This window comes from Ambystoma mexicanum, chromosome 5q (genome assembly GCF_040938575.1).
Source record: "Ambystoma mexicanum isolate Mex_15411 chromosome 5q, UKY_AmexF1_1, whole genome shotgun sequence".
Taxonomy (NCBI): domain Eukaryota; kingdom Metazoa; phylum Chordata; class Amphibia; order Caudata; family Ambystomatidae; genus Ambystoma; species Ambystoma mexicanum.
Genome location: NC_090933.1, coordinates 152,897,904 through 152,913,063, shown reverse-complemented (window position 1 = coordinate 152,913,063; position 15,160 = coordinate 152,897,904).

Genomic DNA, 15,160 nt, shown 5'->3' with positions numbered 1-15,160 from the left:
TGCTTATAAACACTTTGAATTTCTCAATAACAATGTAGGCTATGATTGCAGAAGTCACACTGTGCGTATGCATACTCTGTTGCTAATGTAAACATCTGTGGATCTTTTGGATAAGAAGATAATAAGTGTCATTAAATATTTACAGATTTATTTGCAGTAGAAACTCTGAGAGTGCATTTGTTGTGTTATTCAGAGCTTGTCTTAGGATCAAATATTGTTTACCCTCTTACAGATTTCTATTTGCAGATTTAAGAAGATCTATATTTGTAACTACACATATATTGCTTTTCAATAAAAAAGAAAAACATGTACAAAATCAATGTACACCCATGTTTGGGGAATTAGTGTCTTTTCAGTCTAAGTGTGTAATATATTGCACATCTGTGTTGCAGAAAATTGTTTTTTAACAATAAGCCCTGCGTCGGGGGGCATTACCGCATCAAGTAATGCCCCAAGGCCATAGTTACAGGCACGACCGAAATGAGGGCCTTAACAAAGACTCTGGGTCATTACGTGATGCGGTAATGCCTCTCTGGCTCTGGGACTATTGCTATTAGGACTCTGGCCCATTAGACAGGGGTACTAATAGTGCCTTTAATCAGTTGTAAGACACACCAGCATTTTGTAACTGAAAAAGATGTCCGCCATATAATGGGATACAAAGTCCATTCACCTTTTCAATGGCCACGATTGAAAACAGGAGGAGGTCATGTGTAATTACACACAGGGGACCTTCAAACAATCTGCTGCAAAGTTTGGGAACCTCAATGTTAATTTAACATCTTGTCTGCGTACATTGGGATGAAGTGGATGAATTGCATAGGAAGGCTCATGTGAAACATAAGGTGAAAGCACATGGAGCAAGATTAGTGCAGAAGTATTTATCATCTGTGCCATATAGTTCCAATACGATTACTAGTTATTTTCCACCGAACCTAAGTCCATTCTGCCTGCATCCGATCTTTCAAACTTTGTGGTGATGTGCAAAACCTGTTACAGCTTGATTGAGGTGGGAGGTGGCATCCTTGATGCTTTGGACAAGGCGCTTTTAGAACATACGGCCTAATGCAAACGACAGTAATATTTTTGTGTCTCATTTTATACCCCATTCTTTAGAAAAAATATTTAAAAATGTATAAAATATAAATTGCAAAAACAAATTGGTATTTTTTTAAAACATTGTTTTATGTATGAATTCTACTGTTTTTCCCTTTGCAGTTCCTATCTCTTTTTTCCTTATCTGTATGTATATTCATGGGTCATTTTGCTATGGGGGCAAAGTACCTGGGCATATGTTATTCTTGCAGTTGGCCATTGTTTAACTTTGTCAGTGCTGCTTAAATGTGATTAGTTCGGGTTGTTCAGTGTAGCACAACAGACACCAAGAGACGTCTATAATACAAGGGGCTTTTAGCAGGATGTTTAACCAAAGTGAGAGATTCTCAGGAAAAAAAATGCAATCTCACTGTGCATTGCCTACAAACATTGTGAGTTCTGAAAAGTCTGCAATATTTTACATATAACAATGCCACTGTCAAAACAGGTAAGAATGAGTTTGTGACTGCTGAACATCTTTCAGTGATAGGTTGCAACTGTTTTCAAATACTGAGTGGCCATGCCCCCCAGACATGGATGAAGGCCATGGCTAGTGGTCTGGTAGAGTTCTGAAATGGACAGGGCCATGCGCACCAGTCATGGCTGTAGGCCATTGTTAGTGGTCTGGTAGTGTTCTAAAATATACAGTGGCATAGCGGTAGGGCATGGTCAGTGGCCATGTGTGGAAAAAATCTATGTAATAACAAAACCTTTGCTATTCAAGGAAAAGAACATTAGTTTCAGGGACGTAAGATGAACAATACAATGTAACAAAACCTTTGAAATTCAAGGAAAAAACTTTAGTTGCAGGGACATCAAGGGGAGGATTAAAAAAAAAAAAAACGTTTATTTACCTTGCACAGATCATGATTACATTCCGTTCATGGTTTCAGCGCTTGTTTCACACATGGTTTACATTACAGCACTCAATTGTAATACACTTCTATTACACATTTCGCCTTGGTCTCCTTCCCTTTGTCCCCTATTGGCCAAGTATAGTCTGAACGCACCTCAGATGTCCTTTGGATGACAGGCCATTGGAAATAGGCTTGTATACACTTCCTCGTTGTCGTTTGACCAGGCCATGTCTCTCATCCAGTCTCCAAGGGTTGGGGATCTTTGTTTTTCCAGCATATTAATATTACACGCTTTGCCAGCAGTAAACTCAGGTTAAGAAATCTACGTGGAATTGGGTTCATCTTGACCACAATGCCCAATACACAAATCCCTGGGTCCCATTGTAAAATGTGGTCAAACATCTCATCTAGTGCAGCACAAACCTCTGCTCAATAACTTGTAACCCTCGCACAGGACCAAAGCATATGTAATATACCAGCGTTCTCATCACCGCACCCAGAGGCTGTGTTGTATATGCCTTGGAGTCGTGAGGGGGTATAGTGAGCCCAGTTAAGTATCTTATAATGAAACAGTTGGTAACTGGAATTACATGATATGTTTCTGGTCAATTTACATAGTTGCAACCACTGTACATCTGTGTATGAGGTATGAGGTACCTAGATCCTGTTCCCACTCTCACCTGGGTTTTATGGTCTGAGTCACTCTGTTCGCCAGGGTGATTTTGTAAAGTGCAGAGGCTGATTTTCTTGACGTATTGTGGGTGAGCATGTATCCTAGACTTGGATGCATCGGGATTTCAGCCGGAAAGCTCTCCCACACCTCAGCCATTGCTGAACGTAACATGAGGTATTGGAGTTTTTGGAGTGGGTTGTCCCCCACAATAGTTTTGATTGCATCCCGGTCCACAAAATGTCCCTCCACTAATACATCAGCAAAGAGGAAAACACCCTTCTTCCAGTGTGTGGCTAGTATCGAATCTTGAGTCGGGGGGAGATAGGGCGCGTCCCATTTCGGCATCCCAGGGTGATACAGCACTGTGTCACGGGTGTCCCCAGGTAGTCTATTCCATGCCCTGCATGTCACAAGTGTAGGGTTCATAGAGTTATCATTCCTGCGTCCCCTTGCCCCAAGTCTGTGTAGGAGCTGCAATGGCCTTGTCTTTCGTGTTTCAATCGTGTATGTGGTGCATCAGAGCTGCTTTCTGCCCAGTGTTTCGCATAATAGGCATGTATGAAAGGTAGTATAGTTTGAAGTCTGGTGCTGCTAAACCGCCCCTCTCGTATGGCTCAGTCAAACGCTCCCAACTCACTCTGGGCTGTCCCTTCCAGATAAAGGCCGAGCATGCTAGTTGTATTTTGGTGAGAAAGCTCCTCCCAGGTCACACCGGTACGTGCTGAATAGGTAGAATAGCTTGGGGAGTATGATCATTTTGATCAGAACGAGACGTCCCATCAGTGAGATCGGTAAATGATTCCACTGTGTCAACTTTGCACAGAGCGTCTCAGATAGGGCCATATAGTTAAGGGTTCTGGTAAGTTGCATTGTACGCGCTATGTCCACTCCCAGATATTTCACCTTCCCTGGGGCCCATTTAAGTCTGAGCAGATCAGTAGGGCATACCGTTGCATCTGTTAGTGGGAAAATCTCAGATTTGGAGACGTTCAGCTTGAGGCCTGAATAGTTTCCAAATTCCTGTATAGCCTTCAGAACCCTTGACATATGTCTATCTGGGTTCCTGATATATAGCATAATATCATCTTACCCTCAATAAGTCTGCTAGCGGTTCAATCACCAGGGCGAATAACAGTGGGGAGAGTGGGCAGCCCTGTCTCGTCCCTCTTTTCAGTTCGAGAATTTATGATAAAACTCTGTTAACACAGACCCTCACGTTGGGATGTGTGTACAACAGGCAAACCAATTTTATAAAGTTCGGGCCAAAGGCATAATTTTCAAGGACCCTGAACAGGAAAGGCCAATATACTGTGTCGAATACTTTTATCGAGGGCCATTGCTATTCCCTGCGTGTCTTTCGGGATGTTCACAAGATGTTCTAACAGCAGCCTATATTGGTAGCCGTGGACCTGCCCTGCACAAATCCTGCCATATGCGTCATAAGAGGGTTGAGGCGAGTAGCCAGGTTTTTTCGGAACACTTTAGCGTCTGTGTTTATGAGGGATAGAGGGTGGTAGGAGCCACATTCCTCAGGTTGCTTCCCCATTTTAAGAAGCAGGGTTATAACAGCTTTGCGTGTGGTGTTCGGTAGTAAACCGAGTTCTAGCGCCTCAACCCTCACCGCCAGGAGGCATGCGGCCAACAACTGGATAAATTCTTTATAGAACTCTGCATCTAGGCCATCGTTGCCTGGAGTTTTCCCACCCGGTAGGGCCTTTATAGCTTCCTCTATTTCGCTAAGCAACAGGGGTGCATCTAGTGTGTCCCTGGCTTCACTAGATAATAATGCGGTAGGTATCTTAGACAAGCAATCATCTATTTCCTCATTCGTAGCAGTGCTTTGGGAGGAGTACAGCGAGGAGTAAAAGTCAAAAAAGACTCCCCTGACCTCTTCTTGATTTATCACAACATTCCCGTCATCCCTCGTTATGCAAGGTATATTAGTGGTGCCCCTTTTGCCCTGGACCATCTGCGCTAACAGTTTGCCCAGCCTTCTTGTTCGCCATATCATCTTGCCTCTGCCGTTTTATCAAAGTAGCGTATTTCACGGTCAGCAGCAGCTCGGTAGTCGTCTAGATGTGCCTTGATTGCGGAACGCTGTCTGTGCCAAATGGGCGTATGAATATCGCTTTAGTAGCTCGGCTATTTCCCTTTCCTTCCTTTTCAGTACTGCCTGTATATCCTTTAGTACCCCCACTTCGGTGGACATGGCCACACCCCTTATGTAGGCCTTAAAGGCTTGCCATAATATAGCTTGACTATTGACTGATCCATCATTGTATTCAAAGAACTCGTTGACGTGTTATGTCAAGCTCATCTTATATACTGGGTCCAACAGTGCAGCGGCCTTGAGTCACCATGATTTTTTAGTGTGGTTACCTCGGGATTAGTGAGTGCTAGCAGCATTGGTGAAGGGTCTGAGAACGCCCTAGGTAACATTGCGACAGCTGATGTCCAGCCCAGCACTCTTCGGGACATCAACCAGAGATCAATCCTAGAGTGCATGCCATGGACTGAAGAGTAGAAAGTGTGTGCACGTTGTGCCCCATGTGTTGCATCTACCAACCCTAGATCCTCCTATTTCGTGGGCTGCGCATGTCTGTGGACTGGGGGTGTCCGATGTCCTGTCCAGGTCTAAATCTAGTATAGTATTGAAGTCCCCACTGCATATGATATGGGCTGTGGGGTATTGGGCACATTTCTGAAATATCTCGGTTTAGTATTAGGGGGTGTCTATGAAGGGCCATATATGTTAATGAGTAGTATTTCAGTGTTGCGTAGTTTACCATGTAATATCACATATCTACCATTTGTGTCACAGTCTGCTGCAATGTGTGTGAACGGTAGCATTTTATGTATTAATGTCATGACCCCCCGGGCCTTTATGGAGGAGGATGTGTAGAAGTGTTGGGGACCCCATTTCGGTGCAAGTTTACTTGCTTGTTCACCGAGCAAATGAGTCTCTTGTAGAAACAAAATGTGTGCGCTTGTCCTATTGACATAGGCCATTATCTTGCATGCTTTCACCGGCATCCCCAGCCCTATGACATTCAAGGTCATCATTTTAATCTCCTTCAGTTTCTTGTCAGCCATACAGTCTGCCATTTACAGTATCTGCATTGTTATACCCATGTGTACCAGTGGCGCATCCATGATGTGAGATATCTTGTCTGTGCATTTTTTCAAACTTAATTGCCCGATAAACTCCCTCGCCCGACTCCCCCAACCACATAGTACCCCAAACTTTGACTATGTAGTATCCCTCCCCTCCCAGCCTTCCCTCCCTTCTTGCCCAATAACTTACTCATGCTCTCAGATTTGCGGGCACCTCGATGGCAGCCGGGGCCAGGTGCTCGTACCTGTGTCTTCCTTCCCGGTTCAGTTTTACTTGCATTTCTAGCTCACATAATGAACTGTATCGGTAGGTACATTGCGGCTACTATCCGATGAAATGTCGCTGCATGCAGCATCATAGTGTAGTACGGTGTCGCCGCTTCTAGCTGCTCTGGTAGGTTGGTCCTATTTCTGAGTCAATGTTGTTGCCTGGTCATTTCAGTCTGTGGCCTCTCCACTTTCAGGGGAGTGTTTGTCGGGCATAGGTATATTTGTTTCAACAAACGTGACCGCTTCCTCAAGAAACATAAAAAGGTATGTCTTATTGTTGTGTTGGAGCCGAAATGTGGCTTGATACAGCATTGTGTACGGTATCTTGCATTCATGTAACAATTTCTTAACTCCCAGAAATGTGCGCCATTCTTGCTGCACTGCTATTGTGTAATATGGGAATATGCGGATGATATTGGGCCCAAGCTTCAATTCTTGTTTAGCTCTAGCTGCCCTCAACACTAGATCTCTGTCTCTGTAATTCATGAGTTTGGCAATTATCGGTCTTGGGTATGCTCCAGGCTTAGGACATGGAGCAAGGGTCCTGTGCGCCGCTCCACCACAAACATTGCAGAGCAGCAAGGGTCTCTGAGTAATTCATTCAGCAATTCTTTGACTGCAAGTTCCATAGGGCCCTTGAGGGCGTCCTCGGGCACCCCCACAATACGATGCAGGATTCATTTCCCTTAGCTTTGTTTTGGCAGTGGGTCAGAGACTTTTGAGTGTACAAGGGATTTGATGTGACCCTTGCAGGACCTGTCCGACACCTCACGCCACCACTCCTAGGGCCTCTAGTACTTGCAGTTTCAACGCAAAAGGGGCCAGCAAGAGTCATTCAAATGAGCACCCCTGCTATGCATGACTACTCTGCAGCTGGCCGTTCTCTGGGCTTTCCCTAAAAGTTCAAACACACACAGGTTCTTTGTTCTCCAGTTTTTGCATTCATCTAATGTTGCCACTTTCAACCTTGGGCTCAATATTATTCAGTTCGCTATCAGCTCCCTCCGACTCACCGATTGTGTCGGGTCTGCTGCCTTGGCTTGCTTCTGGAGTCAAGGATGGTACCATGGTAGCCAGCCTGCCTGTGTTATCAATGCGGGAGGCCCCGTGCACCAGTGACATCGGTCACTCCACACATCAGCTGTACTTCCTGCTATTGTAATTCCCTTTTCAGAGGCTTTGCGCGTCTGAGTTGAAAAGGGCAAGGGCAGTTCCCCCTTTGTCCTTCTTCCAGATCTTGCCACCTTTCTCCTCTGTTTGAACTGCCGGTTTGGTGTAGCTGTCTCCTCGTGCATTTGGCCTTGTGTGTAGCGTGCTCTTCTGCTCCGCCTTTTATCCCTGTGGGAAAGGTAACGGGTCATCAGGTGTGTGAGATTATAGTAAATTGCCTGACTCTGTCTGAGCCTTGTGTCAGGACATGTCAGGTAAACGCCTCTGGTGTTAATCTGTTGTCTGTTACGGTGTGAGAAAATGTTTGTGTCGGAAAACGGGGTAGGATAGGGAAAAAGTGTTGGCTAACTCGGAAAAGTGAAACTCGTAGGGTTAGTGACTTGAATAGGGGGGATTATGGGAACAGTAGTGATTTGTTAATACTGATTGGGAGTTCAGAAAATAATGACCAGATGGATGTGGAAAAGAATGACTTGAGCATTCGGGTAGGACATAGGAAAACAGGGACTGTGGGAGAGATAGTCTCTGGGTGCAACAGGGTTTAGGATCCTAGGGGATTTGTTATATACGGAGCAAGAGAGATTCAATGGGAGGAAGGGAGGCAGATGTGTTACAGCCTTCAAAGGTCTTAGGGATCTCGTACTCTTCTCCATCCTCACCGGTATAATACCCTGTCTCACCTGGTGTATTTCCCCGAGCACAACCCCGGGTTCCCCCATGCAGGTGATTCTCTCTCGCTCGTCTGCCCCTAGGGATGGGGTATGAGAGTGGCAGCTGCTCCCAGGTCACCTGAATAAGGGATTCTCGAGGTGTGCTTGGGAGAAAACCCTCAGGATTCTCACGCTGCACAACATACTAAAAGGAGATACCTTCTAGTTAAACTATATGAGTGCAAAACACCAATTATGTCTCTTGCACTTTAAAATCAAACACTTTTGACTGTAACTGTAGAAAGTTTGGTTTCTACACTGCAAATGATAGATATAATGCATTCAATAGATTATGTGTATGTAGGTGGGACACTTTCAAGAAGTGGAAATGATGATCCTATGCTTTCAAAGGATCAGAATTTTTAACAGTATGAAAAAGTATTGCAATGTTTGAGTTGTCTTCTACTGTCGACACACTTTTTATAAGTCTCAAGTGCAACTACTGTACATTGAGGAGAAAATTAAACAGAGTGTAGAAGATGTTTGGAAAGAACTTTGTATTTGTTTGTGGAAGAATGATTTGACACAAGAGAGGCACTTAATGTTTGTAGACACTTTGTTGGGTTTTATAATCAAACAATTATTCCTGCAAGAAGTGTTTTGATTGACATGGTAGTGCCTATTGTGCTTCAAAAATGGGATTCTGCAGCAGGAAGTCAAAATTTGCTGGTGTATGTACAAAAGGTTGAGGTATAAGGTTGAGGTGAGGAGCACACATTAAACCCAACCTACTATATTCTTCAATGTAAGACATGTCAGCTGTCACTTTTCTTTCATCAAAGTTTATTAAAAATAAACCTTCTATATTTTTCACACATGACAAAGCTACATATGACATTCCTTCTATAAACACTGTTTGACCGATGTCAATAAGTGCTGCTTCTAAAGTCAACTTTGTAACTTACGAACAGTTATTGCATATGCAGAGCTCAATGGAAACGGTGCTCTTTTCACAAAGGTATCCTTAAAAAGTAGGAAACTTGCAGAGGTCAGAGAAATCAAATGAGTTTCTTCTACACAATCAAACTTTACTTAAACATGTTCAATATCTGTACTCTGAGGAAAAGTGTGAAACGCAATCACTCTTCCCATCGCTCCATTGACTAGATCAAGTCCTACATTCAAGTTCCTCTTTAACATAACTCGACATTGATGCAAAGTTTTAAAACTGCTTCTAGACCTGCTGTTTCTCTAGTTGACGTAATAGAGCGTTTGCTCTCTTATCCAACTCTAATGGCATAACATGACCATCAAAAACATTAGACAATTTTATCTTCACAATATTTTGCTTCTCTAACTGTAGCATTGTAGAGTTAAAGTTGTTACAATCTGCAATTGTGTGACTCAAATCAACACAATATATGTTTCTTTCCTTAAGCATCAATGTGACATCAGACGGACTGCATTCTGCTTGAAACATGTTAGAAATCAGTCTTTCCTTTAAGACTGCTTTCGCATTCTCCTCAAGAAGACTTATACAAATCTCACTAAGATTGTCTGCATACTCCGAGTCTGCAGATTGCCTCATATTAATGGTAAATTGCTGGAATTCAAAACAAATTAAAATGACCAATACTTCCTTTAATATTTTGACTGTCCTTAAATTGCAGCATTTTGAAAACTGGTTGACTTTTCACAGGAGTTAATTGTCACAAGTCTCCAAAAACAAGTACTTGTTTACCTCCAAACAAAACATTGCAGTCAGTCTTCAAAACCTCTTGCTTTCGTAGAGAATGAAAGCTAGTATCCATTTAGACACCATAGTTACTTAATCTACAATCAAGGTATTTCATTTTCTAAGACCTTTTCCTCCTTCTTGTGGTGCACTTGATACACGTTTTCAATACTCTGGTTTGGTGTCATGCTCCACTGGTAGCAACAACAGTTGATGTAAAGTAACACCTCCTACATTAAATGCTGCTAAATCTGTTGGAGCAGTTACGATACATGACAATGAGCAATCTGTTACATTTTGGATCATATCTCTTATTGCATGAATATAAAAATATTGACATGTTCCTGCTTCTCCACTAACATACAACAATACAGGTGTGTATATCACATACGAACAATAATGCTTGTCATGCTGAAAACCATGTAAGAACATATCTTTAATTTTATATTAAACTTATTTTTGCTCTAATCAAATGTATTGCCTATTTCATCACAAGTTGCATCTGCAACTTTAGTTTGGTGCATTGCACTTTCTACTTCTTCCATGGCAAGCTCAACATCAGTTTGAATAATTGGCTCACCAGGGATGGGGATTTATGGTTTCCACCGCCTGCAATAATATCCCGGTGGCACTGGGAAGTCAAGCAGTGGAAACGGTGTTACAGGGTTGCTGGTAACTCGCCGCCTAACGGCGGGTTTTACCGGCAACTCCGTAATGAGGCGTAGAGTCTTTAAACAACTAAAGCACTGGAGAACTCCATTTGAAGGTCATCAGAAATGCTAGAGAGTTTCAGAGAGGCGCTTTTCATGAGGTACTAGAGATGTGCTGCTCTTTTCTCCAGCAGTACCACGTGGATGAGCGAGAGGCCTTCCTAGGATCTTTTTTTTCTGATGCAATGCTTCTGCCGGTAGTCTTCATCCACTTCATCCCGGGGTACTAATAGTGTCTTCATTCGGTCGCAAGACACTCCAGAATTTTTCAACTGAAAAAAAGAAAAAGATGTCCATTAGAGAATGGGATATGAAGTCCATTCACCCTTTCCATGGTGGCCATTTAAAACAGTTAAAAGAAAATGAACACAAAAGATGACCGCCATGGAATGGGAGAAGGGACCACATATAGCCTCTTCTCCCTTTCCCTGGCAACCATTAAACAGATAGAAGAAACAAACAAAGAAAATAGCCGCCATGGAAAGGGAGAAGGGAGTACATGTAGTCCCTTCTTTCTTTCCATGGCAGCAACTCACAGAATGAACACCAAGGGACGTGATAGGTGCCTTGCCTGAATGCTAAGGAGCCAGTGAGAACCAATCAGATTGTTTATAATAATCTGATTTTCCTTTGTCGGGTACTAATTGTACTTTAATCTGTGAACTTGTATAACATTCGCAAAATGAACACATTCAACATATAGTGGAAAAGCAAAACTGTTACATGATCCGATTACCTGTTACAAACAGACACAAAGCCGTGTAGCTCTGTCAACGCAGCCTTCAAAGTGATTGGGCCTTTCCTCAACGCGGCTACAACTATGTGCATGCACATCTTCTCGTTGATTTAGGTGATTGGTCAATAATTTAGGCACAAACACGTCATTGTGCTTGGACGTACCGTGCGTACGGAAAGCACATTCTGGTTCGCTATATCATATAACTGTGGTTATTCCCCTCTGCCAAGCACCTCAATCCTGTTTTCTGTCATTGCTTTTGTCTCTTGGTGGGCGAACTTCTTTGTAAGCCTTCAGGAACTTTTAAAGGCAGTACCTTGATTTATCCATTCTTTTATTTACCTTTCTTCTTGCTATACCGTTGTCCTTTGTCTTGTGCTTTGTACTTTGTCATGTTTTGCTATTTTAGCTTGTTATTTTTATTTTTTAGGATTGTTGATATTAAGTGGCAGAGTCCTTTTTGTGTTGTGTATTTTTACAGTATTTAGTTTTCCTCCATAGTCTTGCATTTCAAAATTACTACGACCAGCAGTGATGATGAGGTGATGTGGGAGGCTTCAGCTTTGCCACTATGGAAGAAGAAATGTGCACAAAAAACATTTCTGACATTTGGCAATATTTCCGTGTAAAGGACCAACACAGCAAAAAGGAGATCGAGGAGGTTATGTGCAATTTCTGTGGTTTCTTCGGAGTCCACTAGCCATGGTCTTTGGCCAGGGCCACTGTGCATGTTCAACCAATAGGGTTCATTGGGTCACTCTAGTCATAGCCTTTGGCCATGGTCAGTGGCCACAGCCTTTGGGGCGGCCTCTGTACATGTTTCATAAATAGGTTTGTTGGGGCCCACTAGCCATGACCTTTGCCAAAGAGGTACATGACCCCCAGCATAGGAGATGTGATCACTGCAGACGTAAAATGTTTTCACTCTCTCCACAGGATTCCCTCGATATTCCCCTCAATAATGGCAATGAACTACACATACAGTGGCTTTGAATTACCCATCCCTGCAGGATTGCCCCGGTATTCCCTTGATGATGGCCAAAAATCCAAAACTCTTTCCTGTCCTCATAGGCACTCACCACATGCCCCCACCCTCTGTCCATGTTCACCCCACTTCCCTCAATTGCTGTTTTCCTCACTGAACCTCTCCTAGCCATTACCCCCTACCATTGTTTGGTTGGTGCGACGCATTTTATTCCCCGAGGTGCACTTGATTGAAATGTGAGTCCTGAAATTCAGAGGTTTTGTTGCATTAAATCTGATCACATTATCTCTCTCTCAACAAATGCTTTTACACTGAATTTCAAGGGTTTTCCTATACCTTAGTTTTCTCAGTGTCTACTAGCCATGGATTTTGGCCGTGGCCACTGTACACTTTGTACCAATAGTTTTCTTTTGGGCCCACTAGCCATGGTCTTCAGCCACTCAGGTTCCCCCCTGTTGCAAAGCCCATGAGCACATACATAACAGATTGTATTCACAATGAAAACCAAAGTTAGAGGCCAACATGATTGCTCAGTGGGTTTAGCACTCGCTGCTGCAGTTTGTCTGTGAACACATCATTAGTTTCTAAGGGTCATCAATGATGAGACACCGAGTCAAGATGATCATCACTTCCCACATCCGCTGAATTTCAATGGTTTTGTCGCGTGACCACCTTAATTGTCTGTTAACTAAAGTTTTATTCAATGAATATATATATATTGTGATGTCTTTACATGTCAATACTAGGAAATATCACACTGAGTAACAGGTATGAAGTGTTGTCTGACAATGAAGGTACTTTAGAACTTGCTGGAGAAGGCAATGTAAATAGCAATAGTTCGAACTCTGTTAATAATTGATTAGTTAATCTGAAGCCTGGTGACAAGGACATACAATAATCAGGTGCTAAGAGGAAGATCTATCAACCAAAAGAAGTGGGAACACTGATAGGTAAGGGGAAATCATTAGGTGACCAAAAGGTAATTGGACAAGTCTTAGGACTCAACCAAAAGAAAGCAGATGGGTAACGAATTCACCTGCTGCCGACAATTGAAATCAGATCTTACATTTAAAAGAGTGACAATAGAGTCTCTAGAGCCAAGTAGTAGCATTAAATAAGCACATTAATGAGGGATGGCCCCCTGAAAATTATACCCAGTGTGCCACAGAGTATAGGAAGTAAGAAGTGCAAACAGGTGAACAATGTCTTGTGGACAAGCTTGCAATCAAGTAAATTAAGATCAATATTAAACGTACTGTAAAAGCGAGTGTTCAGTAGGGAATTTCTCTGCTTGAAACCACCCACCACCATAAATAATGAACAAAAAAGGATGCTGATGTAAAGGGTAGGTAGAGTGCATGGGAAGAGACATCAAGCTTCAATGAGGAGAGAATTATCAGGCTCAACAATGCATTTGTGGATTTGAGAATCCACTTGTATTTTTGGAGTGATGGTAACTCAAACAACATCGCATTTATCACCTTTTGGAAAATGAAATAGAATATTAAGGATTCTTGGGTACTGAAGAAATAGTTCTAGAGAGAGACACTGAGAATTGATGTTCTGTGATTAATGTCGGTATTTGGGGCATTAAGACAGAAACATGTTGAATGTATACTTGAATAGTAGTTTGGTGTCTGTAATTCCAAGAAAACAGAGTTTTTTTTGTAAAATTTGTTTGGATCGGTGATGTATTATCGTCGTCTTTTGAAATCACAAACTGGTCATTAGGTGATGGCTTTGATATTCTCTCTTTCCTTTGATCTTTTCACTTTGGTTTTAATTGTACATGTGAATGATTTATAGAGGTTTTTGATTAGGTTGCAGATGTAAGAAAATATGTTTGTATATGAACTTGCGGTTGAATAGAATAAGAGAAATGTCAAAAAGGTATAAAATATTGAGGCTTTTACTCATGCAAATGAAGATTGTTAAGTCTATGTCAAGTAAGATGCCCATATGGTCCTGGGGACTTGCAGTATTTATTATTCAACCACACATGAAGATGTATGTTTTGCTGTGTGTACTTTCTTACTTAAAGCACGGGCAGGCAGAAAAGAAGAAAGGAAGCTCATATCAACATATGTAGATTGATTGCTGTTATTTGCCATTTATTTGCACATGTCTAACTAGGAAAATGGAATTTAAACCTCAGATGGAAAAAAAAGTGGAAAGGTGTATTTATATAAGTATGATTTGATTCTAATTGTGTAATACATATTGTTTAGATATTGGATATTGATACATTGTTTTGCCTAAACATTGATGTTGATTTTATTGTATATTGTGCTTGTATGGCTTTGTCAAAATAAAACCTAAATGAAAAACAAAACTTCATTTGGTACAGGCAAAGCTACAAGGATAAACATATGCAGTAATGCAATTTTGAGGAAACCAATTCATAGAAAGAGATATAGATCTGTAACCAGGACCTAGTAAGGAAGAAGAAGCAGAAGGATGGTTGCAGCAATGCAATTCCAACTTTTTAAAACTGCCATTTCAAGATCTAGTTTACCATTAATAGTGCTATGTGTTTTCAAACTTAATTGCCCTTAGAGATGGGAAGCCAAAGTAATTGATGCTGTAATGTGATGTGTGACAACTGTTTGGTAAAGCACATTGCTGCAATTGTGAAGGAATCATGAGGCATTTTGTCTTCTTTTTTCTCAACCTGTGAATTTCTATGATGCTGTTACTGGAGCTGCTATAACTGTGAATTGTTTTCCATGACCATAGTTATAAGTAACCAGCTACATCCTGGCTTTAGTTGTACTACTCTTATGACAGCTAGTATTCCAAGACTGCAATTTGTGTATATTTTCCATTCCATTCCACCCTGACTTCTTTCCTCTCTGACCGACCCTCCCAGGTCCAATTTGGGTCCTTCCTCTCCGATATCTTTTTCTCTACCTGTGCTATCCCCCATGGATCTAACCTCTCTCCCTGGCTGTTCAACCAATACCTGGCACTCCTTGCCCACCGCATCACCGCTCTCTGCCCCAATTTTCAGTGATATGCGGATGATACCCAGCTAATTTCCAGTCTACTCTCGGCCTCCTCCTCTCCTTCCCTCATCTTTGACTGTCTGTCTTCTATCCAGGATGGGTGTGCCGCCAATGACCTCTGCCTTAATGCCAGTAAGACTGAGATTCTACTCATCGTGAC